The following is a 13717-nucleotide window of genomic DNA, read 5'->3' as shown; positions in this document are numbered from 1 at the left end:
GTGGTGCTTCGGGGCTCACCCCCGCCTGGCTCTGGGCCCAGAGATCACTCCTGGCAGGCTCCAGGGACCATATGGGCGCTGGGGCTTGAATCCAGGTCAGCTGAGGTCCGGGTTTTAATCACCAGCACTGCACACTGCTTAGTCCCCTAAGCACCGCCACAGGCAAGCCCTGAGTACAGATCTGGGGGTGGGTAACCCCCCCAAGCACCACTCACTGTTTCCCGAAAACAACACAAGTGAACAAAGGACAAATTAAACCACAAAGAAGTCAAGTTAGAGATGAAGAAGTAAAGTGGAGCAATAAAGAAGGCTGGCCCAGTACGCGTCTGAGACTGGATCTCCTGACTCCGGGCTCCAAGTCAAATGCACCCGTTTTTACACACCAACCCGCTCCCTCCAGCAGACCCGGAAATGTGACAGCCCCGTGGGTCGGCGTCAACAACAGCTTTCAGTTCTGTAACCTCCGCCGAGCAACAGGCTCTCAGGGGAATCCAGCCGGATTTGCCAAACAAAATCCATTTCCACTTGTTTTCATGTTCCAAGAAAACATCCCAGCGCTGCCCTGGAGCGGGTGCCACCCAGCCCAGGTGCCCCGAGACCCCCGCAGGCTGCGGGATCTCCCACTCCAGAAGGGGCTCTCTCTCTCAGGAGACCCCTTGGCTGTCAGCGATTTGCAAGAGGGGTCAGTGTGAATCATCGGGGAGCACATTTGTGCAGGCCTGGCCTAAGACACATGGACTTCTGCCAAGCCCATATTTTTCTTAAAAACATGCACTGTCTTCACCCTTGATAAATGGCCAGATGACAGGAAAATTTCCATTATACCCTAAACCCCGCTTGCCATCATTCATTGAAATAGATGGTAATAAAATAGCAGCACTCCCACATTTAAAAAAAGAAAGAAAAGAAAGAAATGTTAACAGTTTGACAGGGAATTCCCTCACACATACCCAAATAATATCTAAAAAAAATAATATCTAAAAACATCCCCAATCAAAAATAAGTAAGTAGGGGCTAGAGCAATAGCACAGCGGGCAGGGCATTTGCCTTGCACGCGGCCGACCCGGGTTCGATTCCCAGCATCCCATATGGTCCTTTGAGCAACGCCAGGGGTGATTCCTGAGTGCAGAGCCAGGAGTAACCCCTGTGCATTGCCAGGTGTGACCCAAAAAGAAAAAACAAAATAAGTAAATAAAAACAAAAGCTTTTGTTGGTGTTCTATAAAAAAAAGGGGGGGGTGGTTGGGGCTGGGGTTTAGTGGCATGTAATGTATGAGGCACTGGGTTTGATCCCTGGTACAGCAAAACAAAACAAAACCCCTTCCCAACATAAGCAACCAGTCTGATATTTGGGAAAACCTCTAAACACTCATCAACACAATGTGTTGAAACACATGATTTGATACACACATGCCCTCCCACCACCTAACACTATCACCAATGAAGGGACCAAACTTATTTCTCCTGGCTCTGACATGAACATTCATTCAAATTTTGCTCTATAGCAGGTACATAAACCCTTCAGACACCTCAAGCTGACGGCTATGCCGGAAGGAACGAGAAATCAAGATTTTTGCATTGCAGCCCTGGCTGTTTGGGTAACTAGCCCGTAAAGGAGGATGGTGATGGTAACAGTATTACAACAGCAGCAATTAGTGTTATTATTGAGAACTTGCAATATGCCAAACCTATGATCAGTATCTGACCCCTGTGAGCAAGCAGCCGTTCGGAAATATCATTCCTCCCACGGCCTGGGTCCGGAAGCGCCAACACAGAGAGCTGGAGGAACATGCCCCAGGGAACACAGCAGTGACTCACAGAGGCCTGCTCGGTGCCCTTCAACCACATACCATGGGTCTCCTCGAGGTGCTTCACCCGGGACCACAAATTCCTCTAGGAGCAGAGCGCAGCGGTCTTCAAAATCCTTTCCCACTTCAAGATTCAAGGATTCTTTCAGCGATAAAACGAATTTATGACTCGGGGAAATGAAATGCCAGGATGCGCGAGCCCTGCTAACGTGAATGAACGTCTGCGCGGGGCAGAGACGGCTCACCCTGGAGGATAATGACGCCCTGCGCAGCCACTGGCCCAGACCGGCCTGGGAAACAATGAGGGCCTGAAGTCCTGGGGGCTGTGGGGGGGGGGCACCAACATGCAAAGGTCTGCAAGTTCACAGCTGGAAGCTGCCAAACTTTAATTTGACTTAAAAAAAAAAGTGAGGAGTCAAATGCAAGAACATTTGGTGCTCTGAGGGATGGTGAGAAGTATGTTCAGAGTGACAGTACAGCAGGGAAGGCGTTTGCCTTGCATGCGGCTGACCCGGGTTCAATCCCCGGCATCCTATATGGTCCCCCGAGCACCACCAGGAGTAATTTCTTTTTCTTTTTCTCTCTCTCTTTTTTTTGGGGGGGCTTTATGGGTCACACCAGGCAATGTACAGGGGTTACTCCTGGCAGTGCTCAGGAATTACTCCTAGCAATGCTCAGGAGACCATATGGGATCCTGGGAATTGAACCCGGGTCAGCTGCATGCAAGACAAATGCCCTACCCACTGTCCCATTGCTCCAGCCCCCAGAAGTAATTTCTGAGTGCAGAGCCAGGAGTAACCCTGAGCATTGCTGGGTATGATCCCCCCCCCAAAAAAAAAAGAAGTAGCAGTGTAAGATGGCTGCTTACAGGGGTCCGAGACGGATCTTACACTTGGCACACTGTAAGTTCTCAGTCAACACCAACTGCCACTGCTGTAGTATTACCATCACCGCCTTCCTCCTCGTTTACGGCCAGTTACCAGACGAACCGGGGCTGCAATGCTCAAGTCTTTATTTCTAGCTCCTGCTTCCCTCTGCAGCCTGCGCAGGCAAGATGTACTGCACCAGATGGCCGGGGCTTCGGGGCGCCTCTACCCGCCGAAGCCTGGGCTCAGAGTCCTAGAATGGCGGGAGGAGGGAAGAGTCCTGTCCCTCTGTCCCTCATCACCCACCCCGCCCCTCACCAGGCACAGATACTCCCTGGCTGCCTTTCCGGCTGTCTCTGACTCATCTCTCTGCTCACGGCAGCAGCTTCCTACCCACCCACCTTGCCACCGACCAACACAGCCAATGGGGAGACTCTCCTGGCGGTGCACGCCGGGGCTCACTTTCCCTCATCCCCCCCTCCCTGCCTCTCTCACTTCTTCCTCTCTCTCTCTCTCTCTCTCTCTCTCTCTCTCTCTCTCTCTCTCTCTCTCTCTCTCTCTCCCCTCTCTCTCTGTCTCTCTGTCTCTCTCTCTGTCTGTCTCTGTCTCTTTCTCTCTGTCTCATCCTCTCAGCAACATGGTACAGCCTGAAACCGAAACTAATCTCAGAAACGAATACAGTGAAATCACTTCCTCCGCGTGACCACCCTCCGCGACCACAGAGACACTGTGCCCTCGACACAGTTCCAGCTTGCTGGTTGCCGGAGAGGAAGGGGCTCCCCGACTCCTTCTTGCAGCCAAGGGAGAGCAGCGGGGGTAGAGGAGAAAGCGAGGGCTCACGCCCTGCAGTTTCCTGCTACTGTGTCTCTATAATTTGCACAAGTCAATTTACACTCACTCCGAGAACTAAAGTTCACCACCCTGTATGTTAAACTGATTTTCAAGCACTGGCTCATCTTTGAGTCAGTCTTTTTTGCTTTGGGGTCATACTTGGCAGGGCTCGGGCTACTCCCTGGCTCAGTACTTAGGGGTTGTTCTTGGTGGTTCTTGAGGGAGCATGAGGTACTGGGGATCAAACACAGGGCTCCCGCATGCAAAGCCTGACCTCCAGTCCTCTGAGCCATCGCCTGACCCTTGATTCATTCTTTTCCATTTATTTTATCTGGGGGAGTGGGTTGCCACAGACAGCAGTGTCCGGCAGTTGCTCCCAGCAATTGTGTGGTGCTGCAGATCAAACTCCTGAGGAATGCAAAGTGCGTGCTCAGCCCACTGAACTATTTCTCAAGTCCCCCCTGACTCAGCCTTAATCAGATTCTCTTCTGAAAGCAAACTTCATTCTCTTCACAAATTTTGGCAGTGTTCTTGCTGGGTACAGTTTAAACTGCTATTCTAATATGCTTCTCCTAAATTCGAAAAATACAGCCTTGACTTATTTGCTAGGAGCAACAAGTAAGACAAGCAAACAAAAGAAGCCACAGTTGCTCAAAATGAGTATCGCAGGGGCTGGAGCGATGGTACAGCAGGTAGGGCGCTTGCCTTGCACGCAGCCGAATCCTGTTTGATCCCTGGCATCCCCTATGGTCCCTCAAGCCCACCAGGAGTGATCCCTGAGCTCAGGGCCAGGAGTAACCCCTGCACACCGCCAGGCGTGGCCAAAAAAGTAAACAAAAAAGCCTCAAAATGCATATAACAGCCATCCTGTGACACAAGTCACACATTTAGGAGAAAGATCCCGACCTGCTCCTGTCCCTGCCCCTGGCCCACTCTCTCTTTCTCAGGGGCCTCTCTCTAAACACACTCCTCTGGGCTTCGGGCTGTGGCCAGGCTACCAGAGAGCGCCGGCTTTTCGTATTTGCTGCTATTTACTCTTCACTCCACCAAGGTCACTGGGGGCCGGCTGGACATGCGTGAAGCTCTTCTCGGGTGCTGATCACGGTGTGAATAAGGGCCCCACTGGGCCCGCCACCCTCGGAAACACCTTTAGAGCAGGAGTTCCAGATGGAAGGTCAACTGCTTCCAGCTCTCAACAACAGCCTCTCCCCAACTCTGACTCCACCCTGCAAGGCTGCGGGGCACTCCCAGACTCACACCCAACCTGGCAGGACTGGGGCCAGGGGCTGGGGGGGACAGAGTCCCGGCCGTGGGGGGTTGGCAGGGGCGAGCCTCTGGGGTTGGGCTGGATTCAAGCAAGCTTCCAGCTCAGAGACTGGAGCGCCCCGTCCTCGCCTGCCTCCCGCCTCCCCCGCCATCCACAGCGTTGCCTCGGATGTCGGCGGGCTTCTGTTCCATCTTCCTGTCTCCAGATGAAACCCCTTAAACCACACGGACAAACACAACACGTTCCCGTTGCTAAAGCCCTTCATTCCCCGCGTCTCCCCGGAGTCCCCGGGTCCCATCCTCTTGGGGAAACGCTGCCTCGTACCTCACGCCCGTCCCTCCTCCACGGGTGACGTGCCTTGGCCCTCCCTGGATCTGCTTGCCGGGGTTCTGAGCTGTAACTCTCCACTCTTCCTTTCTTCACCAGCACGCTCACGGCAGGCTGACGGCGACTACTGCAAACCACCGAGGCTTCACGGAAGCCCATCACACTTCCCAGTTCCTGCCTCACCCTAGTCAGTGTTCTGCTGCGGGAGCCAGAAAATTCTGACCCTTGCTTCGAGTCAGAGTTCACGGAGAGGGAAAGAGATGTTCTCTGCGACCACAAGCCCCCTCTTCCAGGAAGCCTTCCTTCCCTGCCCCAACACCTCTTCAGACCACCAGATCGAGCCCATGCGCCACACCTCAGGCCAGCACTTGCTATGGCTATGGCCCTGGGGTCCTGGTTTTCCTCCTCTTCTAGACCATAGACATCTTGCAGACTGTGACTGGGAGGCAGTGACCTTTGCACTTTGCATCTGGTCCCAGCAGAGTAACTGACCCCTGCACAGTGGTTCTCAGTAGACAGACCAGGAGGAACCCTCAGCAGGTAACAATGATGCTCAGATATTGCCTTGGTAGTCCTAGAAGAGCATAAGACCACCCCACCCCCAGCTACTCCATCTACCCCGCATCTACTCATCCTAGACCACGGTTTCATCCTAGCCTCCTCCCTAGCTAAGGCTGTGGGGGGGAGGGGAGACAAGGGACAGGGTGGGGGGTGTCTCTGAGAATGTTTCTAAGGAACAAGTCTGCAGCCAGGTTCCCTGGGTTCAGATCCTGCTCCCGGCCCACCTCTGTGATCTCAGGCAAGTAACTCAGCCCTTCCCATCACTCTGCTTCTCCGCTGAACAATCAAGTCACACTCTGGACTCTTGTGAGGGCGACTGAGCTGGCCCAGGGGAAGCATCACGGCTCTGACCCATAACAAGGACGCAGGAATTGGGTTTTCCCAAGTCTCTTCTTCCCACACAGGACCCCCCTCTGCCCCCACCGGCTTAGCTCTTTCCTACATGTTGGGCCTGCCCCACACACTACACTCTTTTCCTCCAGGACAAAGCATTGAGAGAGACAGAGACAGAGACAGAGACAGAGACAGAGAAGAAAAGTCCCTGACCTAGGAGCAGGCTGGGATCGAGGGTTGGTGGCAGGTGGCGAGGGTGGCAGGAGGGAAACTGGAGCCAATACTGGTGATGGGAAATGTACACTGTGAAGGGATGGGTATTGGAATATTCTATGATTGAAACCCAATGATCGGGGCTGGAGCGATAGCACAGTGGGTAGGGCATTTGCCTTGCATGCGGCCAACTCAGGTTCGATTCCCAGCATCCCATATGGTCCCCTGAGCACCGCCAGGGGTAATTCCTGAGTGCAGAGCCAGGAGTGACCCCTGTGCATCGCCGGGTGTGACCCAAAAAGCAAAAAAAGAAAAAAAAAGAAAGAAACCGAATGATCATAAACAACTGTGTATCTCACAGTGATTTAATTTTTTTAATTAAACTAAATAAAAATTTAAAAATCGCTCAACTCCTGGGGGTTGAGGAGATGCCTCATCCCGCAGTCAGGGGAGTCACTGGAGCCCCTACCATGCGGATTCACTAAGCACCATGGGCGTACGCCTGGAGGCCCCCAAGAACCAGCAGCGGTGACCGGTGGTCTCAAACAGCTCCGCAGTCTCAGGCCACATCCTGGTTCACTGGGCCCCACTGACTGAGCAGTGCCAGGAGCGGTGCCCCAGACCCTTTGCACAACTTGGGAACCTGCTACATACCCCAAAAACAAGCCAATCAACATGCGTCCTTGGTTATGATCCCCCGAAACAAGCCCGAGTTCACAGGGCAGATTCTCCAAAACAAAGGAAGAAGAGCTGGTCCACAGCAGAGCCACTACGAGGAATGCTGCACCCCACGGTGCTTCTCTGCTGGCCCCCCTGACTTCTCCGCCTCCTTCCCCAAGCCTTCCCCACTCCATCTTACCTCTCTACCAGCCAGTCTTGGTTTTCATCAAAGACTCTCCTAACAATAGGGAACTTCAAACACTAGTACCCACGTTTTTTAAATTATTTTTTAAAATTAATTTTTAATAATAAATAATCGATAGAATTAATAATTAAATTTTTAAAAAATAAATTAATTTTTATTAATGACAATAAAAATAACAATAATAATGATTCTGCTTGTTACAGGTCAGTCAGTTGCTTCTGCTGAGTAGCTGAGGGACTCAGACTGGAGGAATGGGGGTTCCTTTATTTTGGGGGGAGTTGATTTGGACCACACTCGGCTGTGCTCAGGGAACATTCCTGGCTGGGCTTAAGGGGCCATATGGTCCCTTATGGGATTGAACCTGGGTCAACACATGCAAGGCACGCACTTTAACCACTGTACTATCTCACTCTCCAAACTTGGTATTCTAACTGGGAGATGTAACCTCTGATTCCACACTAAATCACTCAGCTATAACAATAATGGACTCACAGTGGCCAGATTTCTCTGGACAGGAAGTGGGGGCATGAGGGGGAGGGTGGAACTTTGTTTATACTACACTAGGTGGTATTCAGAGGCTATTCCTCGTTTTGTGCTCAGGGTGACTTCTGGCAGTGCTTAGGAGCTAAGGATTGAATCTGGCCATTCTACATGCAAAGCAGGTGCTCGGCCTGTTGGGCTATCTCTCTAGCCATGAGAACATTTTTTTAATTGGTTATTTAATTAATAAATGGTTACTCAACGACTGTAGTCACAGAATCAATCCTCAAACATAACTGCCATTACTTCAAGGAACGTGAAATGATCAGACTTTAAGAAGAGGAAGCTCTTGGGGGCTGGAGCGATAGCACAGCAGGTAGGGCGTTTGCCTTGCACGCAGCCGACCCGGGTTCGATTCCCAGCACCCCTTATCGTCCCCCGAGCACTGCCAGGAGTAATTCCTGAGTGTATGAGCCAGGAGTAACCCCTGTGCATTGCCAGGTATGACCCAAAAAGCAAAACAAAAAAAAAAGAAGAGGAAGCTCACATCAGGGGCAACCTGGAGAGGGGTGGGTGAGTTTCCCCACCTGCCCCAAAAGAGTTGCGGCAGGCAAAAACCTCCAGAACTCAATTGCCCCATGATCAAGGCCAATTTCCACAAGCTCGAACGAGTCTCATCCGTGAGTGAATCTGCTAAAAAGCCAAGGTATGAGGGATTTGTGACCGAAATCTCAGGCTCCCACGGAGTCAGGAATGGGCGACCTCCCCCCATCTCCCTGTGCTTTGGCAGCCTGGCAGTCACACCCACGAGCTGCCTCTAGTGCCAGATAAGCACATCAACAGCCATGATTCAGACACTCACAAATAAATCTCTCAAAGAGAGGAACACAGAGCAGCACGCCTCAGAGATGCTCCAGACCCCAAAGTCACCATCCAGTTAATTTTTTAATTAAACTCAGCTGTATCACCATATTTAAAATTTTAGAATTCCTGGAGCGACATCTCATACTCTACACCACTGATGTACCAAGACAAGGGCCTAATGGCTCCAGGGCGAAATACAACAATCTTCACACACTTTCCTCTAAGAAAACGTTTTTGGATAACTTTTAGCAGATTATTCATAACAAGCAATACAAAGTGAATTATTTAGATCCTGTTCTAGGGGCTGGCTTTGGGGGTCAGGGCAGAAACATTTGAAATATGGTGGTGGGGAGGGTAATGGTCGTGGGATTGGTGTTGGAATATTAAATGTAATAAATTATTGTGAACAACTTTATAAAAATAAAATAATTTTTTTAAATGTAAAAATACAAAAAAAAAAAAAGGAAGAGAGCTGGGGCTTAATGCACTGTTATGGTCATTTTCTCTTATGAACTGCCACATTGACATGCAGCGGCTGCATTATCAGGCGGCCCTGCACTGCTCTGACCCCAGAGGTGCTTCTGTATTAAGGGGCTGGAGGCAGAGGGGAATCTGAGAAGCGTTATGTGAGGTGACAAAATCACTCACCCACCAGGACAGCACAGACAAGCCCCGGCCACTTTAGCCATTGCCCTTCCATCCAACCAGGACCACGTCCGAGTCTCAGGTCAGAGCCACGGGCAGCGGACAGTGTCTCTGAGGCCCTTCATGGCTCTTAGTGCCTGGAGTAAGGGGCAGCAGGATCTTCATACACATCTCCAGTGTGTATGAAGCCCTGGGGTGGCACCACACAGTCCCCCAGCTCCAGGTGTGGTCCCTGGTGGGCCCCAGGCCCCTAAACACCTCACCAGGAGTAGTTCCAGACAATTAGAAAAAAAAAAAAGAAGAAGCAGCAAAAAGCAGGTGTCCTCTCCTATGTAGTCAGTGGTGGTCCCTGTCTGACTCTGTGCCTCCTGCCCCCCAGGTGCCTGGACTGCCTAAAGCCAGAGTGGCAAATCCATCATGGCCTAAACGCCATGAGGACAGCAGCAGCGTGTGTGGGCTCCTGCACCCCAGACACCAGGCCTGCCCGTCACACAAGGAAGAGAATCCCCAGAAGGAGCTTTATCAGGGACCCTGTGCCTGGCAAAGGCATCTCCATGCCAAGGTGGAGACGCTGCCACGGGCAGGACCTGCCAAAGGCTCACCCAGTTCCCAGAGGGTTGATGCCCCAAAGCCCTGGGCACCAGTCTCGGGTTCCGTGAGCTACCCCGGCCACGAAGAAAGAAAGGAGGGGCTGGAGGTATACTACAGCGGGTAGGGCATTTGTCTTGCACAGAGCTGACCTGGGTTCAATCCCTGGCATCCCATAGGGTCCCCTGAGCAATGCCAGGGGTAAATCCTGAGAGGAGAGCCAGGAGTAATCCCTGAGCATCGCCAGGTGTGAACCAAAAGAGTCAATAAATATTCCATTCGTTATTGTCCAGTCCCGAAGGAAAAGAATCTCTTAGGGCTGGAGTGCAGTGGATAAGGCACTTGCCTTGCACATGGCCTGACCCAGGTTCGATCCTAGGCATCGCGTGTGGCCAGGAGGGATCTCTGAGTACAGACCCAGGAGTCAGTCAGTCCTGAGCATCGCCAGTGTGCCCCCCCAAAAACAAACAAGCAAAAAAGAATCTTTCACATGTATGTTCTCCACCGAAGCACCTTCTCCTACCTCAACCCCAGGGATCTGCCAGTGGGGCTCTTCACGGGCCAAGACCCTCCGTTGGCGGAAACACCGTCACACCAGCCCTCACTGGAATCCACACTCTTACCTCTAGCTCAGTAGTGCTGATGCCCAGACGAGTGCACAAAGCCTTCCCCCGCACGCAAACCGCAGAGCAGAGATGGCAAGCCACGGCAAAAGGCCCCTCCACACACGACTGTCTGCGCCCCCATGGCTGGCGGAAGCAGCTGAAAGCTGCCCCAGTTTCCAGATCTCCCAAGCAAAGTGCAAGGCTGCATGGGAGGGGCATGAGAAAAGACCCCCTCTGAGGTCCAAAGGGGCACGGAGAGCGCTCCAAGGGCTGGAGCACAGGCCTGGGCCGCAGGTTCAATCCCGAGCACTGCATCCTCCTCCTAACACTGCTGGAGGTGCCCCTAGCCCTCCTGGGTACTGGCCGGGAACTCAAGATAATAAAGGCCAGCTCCTCACACCCCAGGATGATTCTCCGACTGCTCACAAAGGGAACTCTCGCTAGAACAGCGAGCGCACCCCAGCCCGGCTCAATCCCCAGCACCACATGGTCCCCTGCGCATCACAGGTGCAGTGCCACTGGGGTGGCCCAAGTGAGCCCTAGCATCGCAAGGCCAAAGCAGCACCGTATCTTTGGGCCGTGAACTGAACCACTGCTGCAGGGCAGGCCGGGGCGTGGGGAGCGCCCCCACCCCCACCACACACACACAAAAAAGGGAACTGTCCTGCAGGCCCTAGACTGAACAATAGACTCAGATCATCTGTCTCACAAGGGCCCAGATCCAAGAGGTGTGTGAGCCCTGACACTGCACACCTGTGTGTTTGGGGAAGCGGGAACCTAGAGTCTGCACCACTCTCTGAGGGTGTAAGCCCACCCTCTGGCTCTAAGTTGCCTCCCATCCATCCCACCCCAATCCATCCTGTCCCATTCCATCCCATCCCGTCCCAGCCCAATCCATCCCATCGTACCCCATGCCATTGCAGTCCCACTCCCAACTGTCCTAAGTCTCCTGTTCCCTTGCTGACCCTTCTGGCTGCGGAAGCTGGGCGGAGGGACGTCTGGTGTGCTGGGCACACCTCTGCCCCCAGCCCTGGGAAATCACCTTTCCTTCACACTGGCACCGCGCACCCTCAGGCACACTGGCACCCTCAGGATAGAAAGTGCCCCCTCTCTGCCTGAGGTTCAGCCACCCACTCAGCATCCACAAGCTGGGCAGGGCAGGCCAGCAGGGGAGGAGGGACATGGAGCCCCCTACCCCTCTCCGGGTCAGGCAGCACACGAGAAGTTCTAAATAGCTTGTTTCTTCTCCTGCTGCTGGGAGGCTATGTGTCTGAGGTCCAGAAGGGTCTCCCGCAATGCAAAGCGTCCGCTCCAGCCCTCTGAGCCCACATCTCATTTCTAATCACTGTCACTTATTTCCCAGAGAGACAGACAGAGAGAGAGACAGAGATTGAAAACTCTCCCTCCTCCCTCCTCTCCCCAAACAAGTTCCTCCCCAGGAATTTCAGTTCAGTATACATGTCTGGGCGCTGAAACTTATTTTAAGGAGGCAAGAGGAGGGCCAGCCGGCGCTCGGGGAAGGCCACAGGGCCGGGGGGGGGGGGGGGGGGGGGGGGGATGCAGGGCAGAGGCGCGGCGGCCCCCCGGAGCGGGGCGGGGGAGCAGGGGCGGGGACAGCGCGTGCACGACTGCGCCCCGCGGCCGCGAGATGCAGCTCCCAGGGGACCGGGTGGGACCGGGAAAGCCGGAGACGAGCGGTGACATCCGCGGGGCAGGAAGCGAACCTCCCTTCCTCCTCCACGGAGCCGGGTCCCCCCAGCCGGCGCCCCCCCCAGGCTCCCGCCGCTCCCCGCCCGCGGTCCCCAAGCGGCCCTCCCCGCCCCCACCGCGCCCCCAAACCCGGGGAGAGGCGCCCACACAAAAGGGGGAGCGGCCGCGGGAGCCGGGGCTCAGGCCAGCCGCCGAGGCCTCCCTCGCGCCCCTCCCAGCGCCGCCGGCCCGCGACCACCCCGGTGCCCCGCAGCCTCCCGCTCCCAGCGCGCGGATCCCCCACCGCCCTCGCCCCGCGCCGGGCACGCGTGGGGGGCAGCAGCGAGGGTGGGGACCCGCCCGGGCTCCCGGGCGGCGGCGGCGCGGGCCTGGCGAGGGGCGCCCGGGCCGGTGGGGCGGCGCGGGCCCGAGGGAGGGTCTTACCGAGCAGCCGCCACGCGCGTCCGCGCCCCGCGGGCCGGTGGGCCGGGGGCTGGGGGAGGGGCGGCGATCGGGCGGCGGCGGCGCGGCCGGGGCGCGGGGGGCGGAGAAAGCGCCGAGCTGCCGGGTTCCTAGCGGCGGGCGGCGGGAAATGCAGCGGCCGTGCGCGCCGGGCCGCCAGGGGGGCCGCCGGGGGGCCGCGCGCCCGGCAGCGGGGCGGGGGCGCCCCCAGACCCGAGCCCGCCGCGCGCCGCCCGCCAGCCAGCGGGAAGCGGAAGGGGATGCGGCCGCCGGGGAGGATCCCGGACACGGGCGGGAGGGCGGGAGCACCCCCACACTCCACACCCGGCTTCTGGACCACCGAGCGGGGGGCGGGGCGCCGCGGGAAGGGGGGATCGGCTGGGCCCGAACCCCGCGCTGGCTGGGAGCCCCCCTGCCCCCGAGGATGCGAAAGTGAGCTCGCGGCTGGGCTCTGGGACCGCTGGGGGATGGGCTGGGGGTGCACGGAGGCTCCCTCTTGCAGGGGAAAACACGTGCAATGCTCAGGTTAGAGACGCGGGACCGAGCGCTCGGGAAGTCAGCACTGGGCGGGGAGGGGGCGGAATCTGAGCTTTTCCACAAAAGCCCTTGTTCGGCGTACGGGAAGTCAACTTTGCTTCCCTGGCCACGTGCTTTGGTTTCTCAGACTCCCACGCCTGGGGTGAAGCAGGTGGGCCAGCTCCCGGCGCCCTGCTTCGAAAGGGAGGACCCCGGGGTGTGCGGAGGGGGGCAGGGAGCAGCCCCAGCCGGGCCCCCAGTCCGCTTGCAGAGAAGCCGCGGGCGGGCCGGAGCGGGGAGCGGGCGCGAGTTCTCTCCCCGGGCCGCCTGCTGCGCCGAGCGCGCGCCGACACCCCGGGCGGGCTGAGTCTAATCAAAGCGCTCAGCCGCAGAGACCTCTGAGGCTGGAAACCACAAACCAGCGCGCCCAGACACCGAGGTGTTGCCATTATTTGCATGTCGGGTGAGTTTTTTTTTTTTCTGCAGCGAGTTGGGACTCTAAAAGGGGGAGAAACCTCAGAGCCGCACCCTGCTGGGGGTGGCCCCACAACCGATTAGCACGTAGAGTTAAGTTCCTGGTCGGGGACAGGATTCCCACGACCCTGCCCAGGATCCTCCCGCTTCTCCCCTCCTTCAGCCAGCGGCGACACAGCCCATTTCAGGGGCCCTCAAGCCCTCCCACGGGTTAAAGATCTTTAGGGGGAACCCCTACCCCCTTCCTACACTTGTCACAGACCGCTCGGGGTTTGTCCCCTGGGAGTGTTCTCATATGCCCTTACACTTGACGGAGTGCAGTGC

At 55.9% G+C, this 13717-nt stretch overlaps 1 protein-coding gene across 1 annotated transcript in view; it reads right to left on the bottom strand.

Annotated features, from left to right (window-relative positions):
• Nucleotides 1-12526, bottom strand: part of CUEDC1 (CUE domain containing 1) — an 89913-nt gene extending 77387 nt beyond the window's left edge. Inside the window, 1 exon segment of the mRNA XM_055133188.1 lies at nt 12386-12526. The gene's annotated coding sequence lies outside the window, so the exon portion shown is untranslated.
• Between the last annotated feature and the right edge of the window lie 1191 nt (nt 12527-13717).

The sequence above is a fragment of the Sorex araneus genome, chromosome 3 (assembly GCF_027595985.1).
Source record: "Sorex araneus isolate mSorAra2 chromosome 3, mSorAra2.pri, whole genome shotgun sequence".
Classification (NCBI taxonomy): Eukaryota; Metazoa; Chordata; class Mammalia; order Eulipotyphla; family Soricidae; genus Sorex; species Sorex araneus.
The sequence above is the reverse complement of the archived record's forward strand: the minus strand, read 5'-3'. Positions and strand labels throughout refer to the sequence as shown.